At 40.3% G+C, this 16,024-nt stretch overlaps 1 long non-coding RNA gene across 1 annotated transcript in view; it reads left to right on the forward strand.

The window, feature by feature from the left end:
• The window catches only part of LOC128079923 (uncharacterized), a 121,846-nt gene that overhangs the window by 87,986 nt on the left and 17,836 nt on the right, over positions 1-16,024 (forward strand). Inside the window, exon 9 of the long non-coding RNA XR_008206373.1 lies at positions 5,994-6,119. This is a non-coding gene — a long non-coding RNA (uncharacterized LOC128079923). The remainder of the gene's footprint in view (positions 1-5,993; positions 6,120-16,024) is intronic.

Genomic DNA, 16,024 nt, shown 5'->3' on the forward strand with positions numbered 1-16,024 from the left:
TTCAGACTCCCATTTAGCCTTTGTAGAATGCACACTGCATAGACCCTTACAGTAAATAACTTTACAATTGCCAGTGTTTATTCTTCCATTCCCATTTTTCTGTATTTCCTGCAAATACACAGAGTAAAATAGCTGACTATTTATTATCTTCATGTGAAACAGCTCAGACTAACATAGCCTCTGTAATCTCCCCTCCTGTATTGTATAGAAGAATGGCCTTCGTAGGTGATACAAAATCCTCAGTGGGGTTATAAGGTGTAAAACATTTTAAATAAACCTCACAAACTTTTTTGTGACGCATGATGTGGCATGGTGTGTATGTAAAGTCTTCGGGGTACATTTCACCATAATTCCACAGCAGGTTAAGCAACTACTTTTGCTTCCTGTTTGCTTTGATACATGTAAACATATTAAAGTTCATTAGTTCCCTGACAGTTTGCAGTGTATTCCTGAGTGCTTCCTAGCAGCGTTCCCAACAGCAACATTGAAAATGTCCACAGAGATTTCAGGAAATAAATCTGCAGAGAAAATAATAATTTGCACTTATTTACTTCCACCATAACTTTTACGTCTGCTTTACTGACACTAATTAATTAAGCCTAATTTAATTAATTCTTCTCTCGTGGGAAGGTATTGTTGATTTTTGTAGCTTATGATCAAGGCAGAGCTGAGGAGCACAGGGCTCCTAGCAGTATCTTACATGAAATCCTTCAACTCTGTACCTGTATGTGTAGACCAGATTGGGCCATGAAACTGGAGCACACTGAACCTGCTTTCTCAGTTTTCTTGAATTCCTGAGATCTAGAAACTGCCAAAATAACTTCTAGTGCAGAAGTTACATTCCACATACTGAGCTAAATAAACACCAAATCCAGAAGTACACACGCAGAAACCATGCCTTGAGTTTCCCTTCAGCACCCTCAGTGAGACTTTTTCCTCTATCTGTTTGATCATATAAAGTTACTGAACCTTGCTTGGGTAAAACACAGCTCCAATGGGACAGATCTTCTCTTGTTCTGGATCAGAGTGACACAGCCCCCAGGCCTACCTTGCACATCACTCCTGTTCATAGAATCATAGAATCACAAGGTTGGAAACAACCTGCACGATCATCTAGTCCAACCACCCTCCCATTACCATTGCTACCACAAACTAAACCATATCTCGTAGCTCCTCAGCCAGACACCTCTTGAACACTGCCAGGGATGGCGACTCCACCACCTCCCTGGGCAGCCATTCCAGTGCCTGACCACTCTGAGAGAAAAAGTTCTTCCTCATGTCTAACCTAAATCTCCTCTGGTACAACTTGTGGCCATTACCCCGTGTCCTGCTCGTTGCCTGGGAGAAGAGGCCAAACCCCTCGTCATCGCAGTCTCCCTTCAGGTTATAGAGTGCAATGAGGTCTCCCCTGAGCCTCCTCTTCTCCAGACTGAACAATCCCAGCTCCCTCAGTCAAAATATTGTTGCTCGCTAGTTAAATTTTAGTAAAGCAGGTATATGTTTGAGAACTGGAGGTTGTTAATCTCCTAATAGGCTCTGTGGTTAGGGAAGAAAAAAAATCTAATATTTCCCATGCTGCAGTATTGCCTGCTGATTTCTTGTTGACCTGTTTGTCAATGCTACTCTATTCTTTGACTTGAGTTTGTACATGAAATCATTGTAAGCAATCATTTTACAAATACAAGCTGTACCTTTCTCCTTGAATGCTATTTCCAGGAACACTTTCTTTAATGAGAAGCCTTTCTGTAATTGCACAGCTTGTGAGTCCTGCTCCCCGCCTGGCGTTGCCGACTGCTGCACCATTACACCGGGCACAAATGCAGTTCTTCTGATTGTTTCCTGTGGCAGGATGTTGCATGCATTTACCATATCCCTGGCAACAGGGAGTCTGCCTTATGGCCACTTCAGGAGATAGAAATAAAGTGAATCAGAATAAGCCATAGTCCCTGCAAAAAGGAGGAAAAAGAGAAGAAAGAAAGAAAGGAATAGTCACAGAGTGGGGTCTGGGAACATCAGGCACTGGTTTGACAACAACAAGGCAATGAACTGAAATCCAAAAGAGTATCTGTCTACTTTCCAATTGCACCAAGAGCCATTTCTCTGCTAATTACGTCCCTTCTGTGGAGGCGGTGCCACTAGCGGTATCATGGCAGTGATGCTGCTGTATTCATGGTGGCCTCCAGGTGTGTGCGGCAAAGCTTATGCAGTGAGTGTGACTGGGGACATGCTGTGGGATCAGCCACCAGACGAGTTTCACGAATGAGTCTTAAATGCCTGGGCTTACTTTGTGTTGCTTGCTGTCATCTTAACTCTTGAATTTGGCCAAAAAAATGTAGCACTGCTTGTAGCTCTCTATCAGACTCCCTGTAGAAATCCAGCCAGTGGCTTATGAGAAGCAGCTCGGTTGTTTTCCCAACTCTGAGATCCTGCTCCTGCTGTTCAGTCAGATGGAGAGTTTCTCTGAACAAAGCCTGGTACAGGACTGTGTACACACCCCTTTAGGCTGTGGATATTTATCTCACTTTCTGTTGTCAGCAGATCTGTCTTTGAAGGACATAACCAGAGGCTTGTTTAAAGTACAACAGAACCCCTCTCCCCAAGCTCTGTCACTCCATCCTGCCTGCAGAGCAAGCTATCAGCAAACACTTGCAGCGCTTTATTGCAGGTGATTACAAGAAACAAGAAATATTTGGTTTCTTTGAGTGTATTCTGTCTTGGTCCTCACCCAGGGTGCCACTTCCACTTGGAAATGTTCTTCACCACTGTTATCTGAAGCCAGCAGATTGTAACAAAAAGCACTGATTATGTAAAAACAATGTAAAAACAAAGTGACATCGAGCTGTCAAAGCAAAATCTCCTCTCCACAAATCACAGCCTGGGCCCTGTGCCCACAGCTGGCTGGCAGAGCAGCAGGAATGCCTTTGTGAGGCCAGTGCAGGGGCTCGTGCTGCCCAGCAGCACATCCCAGCAGGAACACAGCTCGCACCCCACTTGTCCCTGGGCTGGGTGCTGGGGCAGGTGAGCATCTTCACACCGCCCTCACGTGGCTTTTGTACATCACTTGCTTCTCAATCTGAAAAGACATGGGAGATAGATGAGGAGTATGGATAGAATATCTACAGCATTCATGTAAACAATCTGGAGCAAAGCACTGCCCTTCAATAAATGTTTGATTTGTAATAGAAGCCATATTCCTCTGCAGTGCTGAATAAACTGTAGCTGAGCAAGAAGCATGAGGTTTTGCAAGGCGTTTGAATTTTGTACATTGGCTCTGTGTCATGGATCATGTTTGCATATACACATATACATATATAAGAACGTGATTAAGTGGATTCTTTTTATTTACATGATCATAAGCACGCTGCCAATAGCCACAAACTTCATTTTACACTGTGTCAAAGGTAGCTGTCTTCGGTCCTCTGCCTTATATCCCTATTAAGGGCTGACACTTCCACTGATAATTTCAGTAGAATTTGTTATTTAAAAAAATGTCACAGAACCAGGGCAGGATTCAGCTCAGCTAACATTATCTTGGGCACTTAGCCTAAGCTGCTTATTTCACCTTTCTCTAGCGAATGGAAAGTAAAATATTTCTCTCCTGTGCAAATGTTCCCTTCATATGGGGAGCACTCTAGAGGTACCTGTTTTTCTGCTTATTCCATTGGAGGGAAGTAGCTAATCCTTGATTCTTAACCAACTGAAGGTGGTTCATTATGATCTGAAATTAGTGTAACATCTTTATCTGATGTTTTTTGTAATTGTTAGTAATTTGCTTAAAATCCTTGTCCCAACATGGTATAAAACCATTTAAAAATGTGTAAAACTGTTCCCTATTGCAGGATAAGGTTTTCATTTTAATTTTGACATCATCAGTAATAAAAACTATGATTTCATAAAGGCTGCTATTATTGTCAGCAGAAAGTCAGCAATCAGTGTTGGATTGAGGAGTTTGGTTTTAAGTAGAGGTTATTTCTAGAATGAATGGCTTTCATAAATTAGGAACATGCTCAAACTACAAATCAGAGATCTGAACTTCCAAAAAGCTCCTCCTTGGCATGCAGCGATCTGACTTCTTTTTCCCTACTCCCATTTTTTTTCAGAACTGGCAATTTCTATACTAGCTGTGCTAGTTAAGACCAATCCTATCAATAGGAAAACTGCCATAAGGAAAAAAAAAAAAAAGACTTTCACATCAGAGAAGCCCTGGTATGAAAGGAATCTGGAGAAATCATCGCCCTGGGATAAAGTAAATGACATGAAAAGAGCTGGAAAATGCAATTCAAAGCCAAGATACCCATACTCTTGGGCAAGGTGGGAGCTCTGGAAGGTCCCATCATAGAAAACTGAGTTCATGAAAAAGATGTTAAACCTATTTTTATTATAAAGACAAAAATATCTCTTAAAAATGGGAAGTGAATGATTTTAGCTAAACTACGTAATAAATACTAGAATTTCCTCCTGGAAAATTCCAAGGAGAAAGAAGGAAATTCCAAAAATATTTTGGTGCTGCTTTGTAAGCATTCACTGCAGAGGGTGGGTTCAGTCTAACTACACTACTATGGAGAAGCACTTTGTTACTGCAGAGGGTTTCTCCTGACCTCTCAGCTGTCCATTTGTGGTTTCCAGCTGGAAGGCAGTTCATGGCTGCACGAGAGCTTACAGCGGCCTGAACAGACGCAAGCAAGTTCATCCAACCCAGTTACACTGATAAGCCTCATGACTGGTGGGGCTCCAGGATGCTTCTGTGGGCACCCACATCCTGCAGACCACTCATGTGGACGTGATCTCTCTTCTGTTGGCATGTTTCATCTGCTTCTCTTCTTCTGAAAGTATCAGGCAACTGCTCTGAGATGTTGGAGATCCCATGCTGCGGTTGTGTCTGGACTGCTTGCTCCTGTAAATTGTTGTGAATTATGCAATCAGAAACCCATGTCTTCTGCAGCTAGGCAATTAAGTTTATATTTATGTCTCATAATTGCAAACTGAGAAAAATGGCTTTGTTTTAAAGTGGAATGGAAATTGTCAGTATCTTAAAGCCTTTCCTGAATCTCAGAATCTTTTCTGAAGCTTCATTGTCTTCAAAAAGCACTTGTTCTTTGTAATTATGATAAGAGCAAACTGTTTTTCCAAGCAAATGCCATGTAACTTTGAGGTTTGTGCTCTTTAATTGCCTGTTAGTAAAGAAAGGGCACTAAGACATCTGATAGAGAAAGCAAAACCAGATTATGTTCTTATACCCTGTGATTCACCAGGGCCAGAAGGAAATAATAGCCTGGGGGGGTTAAGCTAAAGAAGAAAATGAAATGTATGCAGAACTCATGGCAGATGTTCCACGTTATGGTGAGTAAGCAGCATGCTGAAGGATGCTGCCATCCAGACAGATTTGAGGCCATAAATGCAGTATTGCATTGCAAAACCACTGCTAAATGTGAGCTTAAGCAAACGAACAAACAAACAAACAAGTCCCACTTAATAGCTTGTAGGCCTGGAAATACCTGCTTTTCTGTGACACCTGAAATTAAGTCCATTTGGTGTCATGGAAAATGTAGCAGCAGATCTGAAGCCTCACATTCTTTGTTCCTAGAGTTTGCTGAACGCAGTAAATACTGGTTTGATCAAGTAGGTAACCCTTCCCCATAGTGTGTGTCTTCTTTCCATGCCCCGTTTCCTATTAAAAAGATGAAAAGATGATCTTTTCGCTTCCAGTCCCTAGCTCCTGCAAGACTCACAGATCACTGTCACCTTGTTCCTGGTCAACACCAATCAATTTCTATTTTTCAAACTGAGACACAGCAGAGTCACTGAGTGAACATACCTGCCTTTCACCAGCCTGGTAACATGCTCCTTGTAAACAGGTGGCATTGTGTGCATCCTCCTCAGAGCCTTGTATTACACAGACATTAAAGAGATATGTGATGCTTGCTGTATATTTTCCCTACTTTGTCATCTATGGTATGGCACATTTACTAATGCTGCTCCTTTGTCTATTTTAGTTACGAGTTCTGGGATGAAATTTGTTTAGAATCTTTTCAGGAGCTTGGATGCACTTTCACTAAAACTGATGGATGCTCGTGTCTCCGACTTTGCTGTGGAAGCTTCAGCTGTAAATCACAAATGTGGTAGGTCTCCTAAAATGGGGAGGGAGAGCGTACGCTATAGTAAAACTGCTCCTATTTATTTCAACTTTTTTGTCACTGCCTTTTTTTCTATTAAGAAAAATCAATATTCTGTTATCCTTGCTCAGAGCTTGATCTCACACCAAATCATTTCTCTAAAACAGTTTGCCATTTATGATGTGACATGACCGTTGCCTAAGTAACCCCCAGCCCTGGTCCTCCCCCTCCCCAAACAGCACTTCTCATGATGGATCCCATATGGGATGCCACTGGCAGAGCAAGGCTTAACACTGCTGACCACTGAATGGGCCTTTACAGCGCTGCCAGCCTGCCATGGGGAGCTGCAAACAATAGGGGATTGAATTGTTTTGCCCATACGAAGCTCTTATCCGTGATGCGTATCTTAGCTGTTACAACTTTCAGTTTCAACTGCAGCTCTAGTTACATAATTAAGTGCTCTAACTTAACTTTCCTAACACATACTGGATTTCCTAAACTCTTCTTTTTTAATGTTTTCCCTGATTTAAAATAAATAAATAAATAAAAATTAGAAGGAAAAGTCAGTGAAAGAAAACCAAAGAAATGACTGAAAATTTGACTGGGAAGCAGGCAGAGTATTAGGTAGAGTATCTCTGGTTATGTACTGGAACCATAACAAGGTTTTCTCAATGTTATTACCTTGGAGTTGCTTTGAAGAGAGCAATATGAAGTAAAACAGGAAGAAAGTGGAAGCTTAGACTCGGTTGTGTGCAAAGGTATGCATACAACACAGAGCTCCAGGAGGGATGTTTTCCCTTGAGGAATTTCCAATACATCTGTTGTTGGCAAAGCTGAAAGAAACGGGAAAGCTCATACTACAATTTTGACTAGCATGTGTCTCAACACAGACTATTTCTAAGCAGGTATTTGACTGTGAAATTAGCTGAGCTGCCGATATTCTTATAAATTTAGGAAAATGTGAAATTCACAAAGCCAAAGAAAGTGCTTCTCAGTTTATACTGTTGCTGACTTTAATATGTCAGCAGAGATCAGCACAAATGATAATACTGACAGCATCTTTATTGTGAAAGGAGTTTTCTGCTTCACATTCTGAAATTACTTTTTGCAGAACTGAGACACAGGTTGGTAGGGGGCAGTCAGCTGCAGTTAAATTTATACTACAGTAATTACTTAATCTTGATATCTTTTGTCTAAGGACAGAAGTTCATGGGGGGAAAAACCAACAGTTTTTGAGATGGTCTGAAGAATTTTTACTTAACTGTATTAGAGAAGAAGCTCTATGGAGTTCCCTGGAGTTACAGTGACTTGACAACAGTTTAAGTGCAGACGGAATATGGTGCACTGTGTTTCAACTCTTAAAATTAGACGGTAAGTGCAGAATTCCATTTAACAGGAAAGCTGCAACATTCTGTCTTTTGATACGTACTTTCTGTGCCATGTTCATCCTGCCTTGTTGTGGCTCTTGGCTAATCCCAAGGGGAGCATCTACAAGCCTCAGATCCCATCTCTCTTGGTACAAACTAGACCTACCAGAAAGCAGCTCAGCACGGCCAAATTATGCCTCCACAGACATTTATCTCTCTCGCTAGCGGTACAAAAAAATCCTAACTCAACCAGTTACATGTGCATGGCTGGATAGGCTGTCTGCAGGGCTCAATAGGTGCAGGATGTAGTGTAGTGCAGTGGATAGATCCTTGAGGCAGGGACCTGCTAAGCCCAGGAAGGTGAAGAGCAGCACAACATAGCACCATGAAGATGTTACTGCTGTAGAGACTCCACTTCCATGTCCATGTCCATGATGCAGAGAAGCAGGCTAGACTTTTCCATCTCTATTATGGCTGAGTCAACCTGTTGAAAAGAAAATATGTATGAATTTGCTTCTTGCAAAAAGTCTCTTGCTAATAGAAAACAATGTGTGATGTCTTTGGCTCTAGAGAAGTGCCAGGCACGATTAATATTGTTCAACAGAGCATCTGGCTTGCCTCTGATGAATAAGAAAGGTCAGAGACTAGAGATTGATGTTGCAAGCTAATTGCTAAAATTATTTGTCTGGCTTGTGTTAGGTGCTTGGCTCCTGCTATACAAGTCAGAAGTGCAGAGTGCCCTCAGTGCAGTATTTTAAGTACTTACAGTACAAAAAACTATTCACTGATCATCTCATTAGAGGCTTAGCTGTTTACATCTGGATAGGTTTTCATCTTTGATCTCATAAGAAAAATGAATGGAAGTTTAGCACATGTTTATTTGCTTTTGTAAAGACCTGGATCCAAGTAAAACACACTTATATATGAGAAATAACAATGAGAAGTTCTAAATAAAAAAGACCTTTGACCATCTCAAGATATCAAAAGAGAGATGTCCATGGTTAAAGAATTCAAGAATGCTGACTCCCGGCTTTCATTTAACTCCCATTGCAAACCTAATTTCTATGCTACTAAACTAAACAATCTAAACAATATACTTCTACCTGTGGACTCATGAGTTAGCTACATGCTACTGCAAAACTATAGGGAAATTCAGAAGATAGGGAAGGGAAAATGATTCTCATAAGGAATGCGTGCCTACAGGAAATTCACAGCATCAATTGGCAACAGAATCAAGGGACAGTTGCCAAAGGAACCGAGTGAAATAGATGACTTTATTTATTCTGAATTGTTTCCCTGAAGTTAATGATATCTGTGCTTTGCCGTTAATGAAGATCTCTTTCTTCAAAGTGTTTTCATGCTTGCAAGCAATGAACTCCTGCCTGAAGGTGCTTGGAAAACTTTGTGGGTTGGAAGTGAGACAATGCTGTACACTAGTTTTGAAGGAGGAGACACGGCCTCGTCGCTAGCAGGAGCTCTAGCTGGATATCCAGCAGTTATATGTGATGGCAATATCCCAAGTAGATGGAGCAGAAAACAGTCAAAAGAAAGTAAATTACTGGATTCATATGGGAAGGCTGAATTTCTGAGCTCATCAGCTTCTTCACTTGAATTTTCTTGGCATCTTAATCTTAAATGAAGCCTTACTGCTTTTGTTAGAAACAACATTCAGTTCTTGCCATGCTCCCATCAGTGGTCATTGCTATTCTGAGATCATTAGGAAGAAGTGCAAGCATGGTAAGGAATGTAAAAGAGCTTTGTGGGGAAAAGATGCTGCTGAATAAATCAATACTGGGATGAATACAATTCTGAGACAGAATATTATTCAGCAGAATGGTTTATCACCAAAAAGTGGTGTGCTGCATTTGTACTAAGATTTTCTAAAGAAAAGTGCATCTGCAGACAGCTGACTGATGAGTTCACATTATAAAAGCCTGTTCAGGAGTTCATCCACTGAAAGGGCATTTATGGGCTTTACTTTCTCACGGTCCTCCTCTGGAAAGAGTTACTTGCTTGTAGGACTTGCAGAGCCCATGCATATCCTCCCATTGTTTCAAGTTAAGAGAACATCAGCTGTTTTTTCTATTGTGAACAGGGGCAACGACGGAGGGCTAATTGGTTCTGTTTGGTTAAGTGTCTGTTTTATGAGGCCAGACTATTGCATGCACCCATGCTGGACAATGGGACAACAGTCTGAATCTGTGATCTCAGTTAGACAATGAGCATTTAGGTCTCTTCTGAGGGATTTAGTAAAAAAAAATCCTTGTTTCTTTTTCCACACAATTAAAAAAATAATAATAATTAGGTAATTCGTAATGGATAATGTTAATCCATAGTTTGGAAGGAATTTCTGGCTGATGAAAACTCCTTCTCATCTATAGTACAAACTGAGTTACTAAAAGCTTGCTGTCAGTCTGAGGATGAAAGTTTACAACAGAATTTTTTAGGGGTGTGAGGTATTTTAATTTGTCAGTGTTAGATACAGGCAAGGATACATACAGGCCATTGCTAGCAAATCAAAATTGCAGTCTTGCTAAAGAAAATTCATATATCTCTACCACTTGATGACATTGTTGTGTCCAAACACCTTGCTATTTTAATGAAGGAAACTGAAGTAGCCCAATGGTCATTATAGTCTGTACAAAAACCTACTCAGGGTAGTATTGCCCATGGAAAAGAGAGAGTGGGAAGGTGGCTCAGGTCACCTCTGAGCTCCTGAGGTGGATGATTCTGAGGAAAGTCTTGCTCTTAATGAAAAGCCTTAGAAAAAATAACATAATTGTTTCAGAACAGTAAAAACAGAGGATACTTTACCAATACGCTGCCATGAGACAATCGTATTGGTTAATAGAAATTTTTTGTTTGGCTTGAAAGAGAAGAGGTCAGCGATCTACACAGCTGGGTGCTTGAAGACAGTGGTTTTTCATTTTTGCAAATGTAGGTCTCTGGAAGAATACATGCTTTTTTTGTTGTTGTTGTTCTGCAGGGGTAAAATTTAAAAAAAACTTGGAAAAATGTTAGAAAACAAAGGACAGGGTTGGAGGATTATTTTACGTAACACATTTCGTAAAGGCCGTTTTGTGGGAAGGAACTTAGTGCATCACGGCTCATTATGCAAGCTTTCTCTAATATATTACTTTTTTCTCCTCCTATGCAGCACACAAATATACTCATTTTTTCACCAGAGAATTCACAAAATTTGTCATGTAGTTTATCACTTCTGTTCACAAGTGCTTGTATCCCTCGTGGAAATGAAATGAACCTTAAAATCAGCTGAATATGTTCACTGGTAAATACATTGTTTTTACCAGGTTCTTTCAATTCCTTGTGCCATGCTGTGTATAAACATTTAAGTTGTTGCTAGGTATTTGGCTAAATCCAAAACAAGCTGGAAGTTTTGAGAGAAGATGGTTGTTTAGCTCTACTAGCAGTTGACATTAGAAAAAGAGCTACATAAGTACAACAAATGGTTTCATTTTACTAAATTCAATGTGTGACTATTTGATGAAAAATTGCATAGCAATTGTACACAAATACAGTACAATGTGAAACACTGCTGCTTTCTAGAAATGCAGGACCCTTCTCTTCACAAACTTGCATATGAACTCAAGCATAGATTTCTGCAGATTAACTGTAAGGATTCCCCATCCTTACCATTTTTGAAAGGGAAAAGTGGACAGCTGGTGCCTACTAACCAAATCATCTGAAAGCCATGCATCCATAATGCATGCAACCAGAGAAGCTAAGTATCTTCCTTCATAGAGAATCTGGGGATGAACAAAATGCACTGTAAGAAGATTATGAAGTACAAAGTAAGTATTAAAAAGTTCGTCGGCAGTATGGAAGATGACAGTAGGTAGAGGGAGGCAGAGAAGAGCTTGATTTTTATTTCAGTTTGTAGCTTGAATTTACACCAAATCTAGTTCTACAAAAGCAACAGCATTGTTTAAAAGACACTATTTCCCTAAAGATCTCTGTCTTCTTCTCTTTGTAAATAACCTCTGTAAAGGCTTAAAAACATTAGATCAAAGAAAAAAAGTCTGGATTTAAAACTTGAACCATGCAGATTGCACTGAGGTTTGATTTAGAATCAGCTTAAAAACAAACCGTATCGCTGCCGAGGTTTAATGTCTTTGGAGAAGAGAATGCTTACAGCAATTAGGACAGTTGCTGAGACGACTGTTTTGGAGATTCCCAGAAGATATTAAAAAATATTAAAGAGGAAACAATAATCAGCATTTCAAAAGTGTGTGAATAGGATTGTATTAGGCACTCTAAATGCAATGGAAACAGTGTTATGCGAAGCCTAAATCACAGGAAAATCCTACCACAAGAATCTAAAAGCGGTGCTTGCAACTAATCATAATAACAAGTTATGCATGGGGATCTTTGACTTTCATAAAGAATTTATCCATACAACCACTGCACCACATAATAATTTAAACAGTGGCTCACTCCAGACACTGCTATTTTGAAAAAAAAAAAAAAAAAAAAAAAATGCATCAAACTGCTATGGATCACATTAATGTGGCAAAACAGAACTTTATCTATCAGTGGGGGGGTGGCTCAGCAATGGAAAACCAGTGATGCTTACTGGATTTATGTCAATATGTCCAGCTACCTAAAAGGCATCAGAGAGATGAGGGAAGGCAACCATCCCAGCAGTTGGGTGATCTATATAAAAAGATAGAATGCAGTTACAAGCCTGGAGGCCTTCTGCGTAATTGCACAAGTTACAGAATATGGAAAACATCCTAAAAAGAATGCCACAAAATCCACAGAAGATTGCTACATCTCACTTTCTTTGGGAAAGGCAGGGACAGCAATAAAACAGAACTTCTTAGTGGACGATGAATAGATAATATTTACTTTTTTTGGCAGGTTATAGCCTCTAACATTACTCATCTGTTCCAAAGTAGTTAGGCTCCAGGTAGTCTAAACTGCGTATTTGCCATAAAACTATGTCCTGCTACCCCTTTAGACCATAGCAGAATTTGAAGTGTTGCCCATTTACAGACCATGTTGACAGAATTAGTGCAATATTTGGAGATGTATTGGAAAAAATATTTTTTTCCAGTGTTGCAGATGTTTCAAACAGAAATGGTATTGCTTAGCAAATGTCACATTAACCACTGGCACATTCTAATAGGTTCCTCACTGAAAGTCAACCTAATTAGGTTGGAATGTCTAATTTGAAAAATGGTTCCCATGGGTGGCTTACAGATGGCTGATGGCTTCGACCCAACTTCATTCATTACATATACGTGAAAGCTAGTGTAAATAAACTATTCCAAATAGAGATGGCATAACTTGTTATTGGCTAAACAGGAAACCAAAAGGTAAAAATTATATTCAAAAAGTTCTTTGTGAACACAGAGTGCTGCAGGAACTAGCAAGCTTATCAAAGATCTCTGCGTTGCCTATAGTATCAAGTGTTATGTTCGCAGAGAGACCAGACAAACAAATTGGCAAGATATGTCAATATAGTGCAGACTGAAAAGGGTCCTGTGAGAAATTAATCTACAAATCTTCAATGTATCACATTTTATGTATTTTATCTACAGTAGTGTAGCTCTTCACATCTCTACTATAAGAAATATGTTGTTAAAACTTGTTGAAAATAGAAAGAAATAAAAGGAATTCCTGTGGTTTTTGGTTTTTTTTAATCTAACTGCACACTTTCCCAAATGCAACTCAAAACCCCATTCAGCAGAGTAATTACATGTTTACCCGTGTCACTCAGATTGCCCACACACTCTCTGTACTCACCAGAGTTCATTTGAAGCTTTTTAGGTGCTGAAGTGCTCCACTGTATTAATCATAAGTTAGACTTCATTTTTTTTGAAGTGGAGGATGAAGATCTAACTGTTCCTCTTGGAATCAACAGGAGTTTGTAAGAAAGGAGAAGATGTGGGGAACTTTGTTCCTCTCTTCTTGTGGGTGATGCCAGACACGCCACCAGACCTGATGCGTCAAAAGTAGTTCAGATAGTGAGGTGCGACGTGGCAGGCAGCTTCTTCATCACTGCTAGCATCCTCAGATCACTAGCTTTGTATGCACACATTGAAAAGACATGCATGAAAATGTCATGCATTGAATCAAATCCTTGTACGAAGGAAATGTCACGTCGCAAGAGAGGCTTTCTTCTTTTCCTTCATTCTTCTAAGGAAAACAGAGATAAAACCGTTTTGACCGAAGGGGATAGAACATAGATATTACAGATAGTTCTGAATTGTTTGCGTGCTGTGCACATTTGTGGAACATTCTTCATGTTGTACAAATATAGCTGCCATTGCACGTGCATCAAAAAGGGGAAAAAGCACAACCTCTGAAGAGACAATTAGTATTTCATTACTGAAAATAGGGTTATTTCTTGATTTTTTTTTCCCCTTTCCTGGAGAAGCACATCAGATTGTTCTAGGAGGGATGCCTTATCTGTGACCCTCTGTGCATGCAAGGCACTCACCAGGGCGGAGTATCCTTTCATCAAAGCGTGGGCAGATGATTCTCAAACTGCAGAGATTTTGTACCACAGTAAAACATGTCATATTGAAGGAGTACGTATCATGCATCTATTCTTTCACTAGAGAATACAATCTCTATTGAATAGCAGTGGTAACATTATTTAAAACTCTGTGCAAGAGGAAAAACTCCTAAATACCTTGAATGTTGGCTCATCAAAGACTTGAAATTCATTATATTGCCCCAGTCCTAATCTTGCTGGTGTTTTTTAGTCTTTTCCATAACTAGTGTATTGATTAAAGATAAACGTGAGATACAAAGAAATAAAATAGCATCATAAATAGGATCTTGCCAGCTCTGACATCCAAGTGCACTTTTTGTCTTTATATTTGCAGTCTGTCATTTCACTAGTCGTGGCTCTCTATGCTTTAGCTTGCTCCTGTGTCACTTCCATACCCAGTTATCTCCTGCCTCACCGTTGTCCCTGAACTGTGCCATTTGTATCAAAGTGTTGTGGAAACAGTAGCCAGAACTAACCAGCCTCCCTGAGAGCGTGACAGGCGATATTTACCTGATAGCAAAACACTGTTTTAAAGTTGCATTTAAGGAGAAGAATTCTTAATAGACTTGTTTTCGCCATTCTTGTGAGTCAAAAGCAATGTTGGTGTTCTGCTGGCTTCTGCTGTGTCATTTCACTATGCAGTAATCTCTCCAAGTTGGCTAATTTGAAATCGCTGCACGCTTTGCAATTTCAGGATAATTTGATCTAAATAGCAGTTTCATGTAAATGTTTTGGCAGTAACAAAAATATCCTCAGCATTTCTACTTGCAGATTCAAACCCCAGTAAAGACTTTACACGCTGGCAATAAAAGAGTTTGATAGGCAGTTTAAAAATCATTAGTTCTCTGCTCTGAAATGGATATTTTCCCATTGAAAGATTTGAAAACAAACCGACTTCCAACAGGTTATGCCTATCTGAACGTGATACCAGCCACATCTATGCGATGCCTCTTTTCTCCTGTGGGCAAAAGCTGCCCAAGGAAGTTCACAGAGACAGAGCCCCTGTTTGCTTCACCCCACAGCTGTGGGGTAAACACGCAGTACAATATCTGAAGTGTTGAATAATTGGAGGAAGAGAACGATAACAATAGCAGAAGTGCTCTGAGGAGGTTTTCTGGATGCTTGATTACGTACACACTGGATACCCACTCCTCTCTACTTGAATAATGCATGGGAAGCAAGAGTTGTTTACTTTAAAATATCAAAATGAGAAATGACCATGTTCTGAAAATAAAACCTGTGTTTCAACTCTGCCATCGCTAGCAAAGCCCAGTGGGAGGGATAGGATTGCCGAAGCCAGAGAGGCCTCCCTTTCCTTGTTATCATTTAACAAAATCTGAAGGCATCTTCCCTTGCAGAGAGCAGGAAATAATTCCCATGCTGCTCCAAGGCCACGCAGAGGTCATGGTGCCCATTTTGCTTGTAGTGTTAAACAGCACTGTGCTTCAGCATCCCTCTGGAGTTGCACTGAGTCACTCAACACCAGGCAAGGGAAACCAGAGAGCACGTGTGGGTCCCTTCCAACACAGGATGTTCTCTAATTAAATGTAGAGTGGAGTGTTTCTGACCTATCAGCAGATGGAAATACAGACCTCGTTAGCCACCCCCTCTCTCCAGCAGCCATATCTGTTTTCTGCTATTGGGGAGATTGCCTACAGGCTCATTTCAGGAGCATAAGGCAGTAGACCAGAAGTTCCAGCCAAAGTGTTCCTGTTAATTGGTAATTGTTTTGGACACCTGAATATGAAAATTGTGAATCGAGGTTGTATTTCCAGCCTCTGCTCCATGCCTGCTTGAAATTAGTGGCCCGAAGTTTTATGGTGATAAATGACAGCATCCCATTGAGAAAGACTAGTATACATGTTGTCTGCATGTTAATAAATGTAACCAGGCTTCTCTTAAAAACAAGAACAGGGCACATGACATTTATGTAAAGCACTGTTCAAACATCAACATCTGGGAGACAGCCACTCCTGCCCTGGGACAAGGCAGTCTGGAGGTGTCAATAGCTGAGAGGTCTT

Source organism: Tympanuchus pallidicinctus, unplaced genomic scaffold (genome assembly GCF_026119805.1).
Source record: "Tympanuchus pallidicinctus isolate F22 unplaced genomic scaffold, pur_lepc_1.0 scaffold2, whole genome shotgun sequence".
Taxonomy (NCBI): domain Eukaryota; kingdom Metazoa; phylum Chordata; class Aves; order Galliformes; family Phasianidae; genus Tympanuchus; species Tympanuchus pallidicinctus.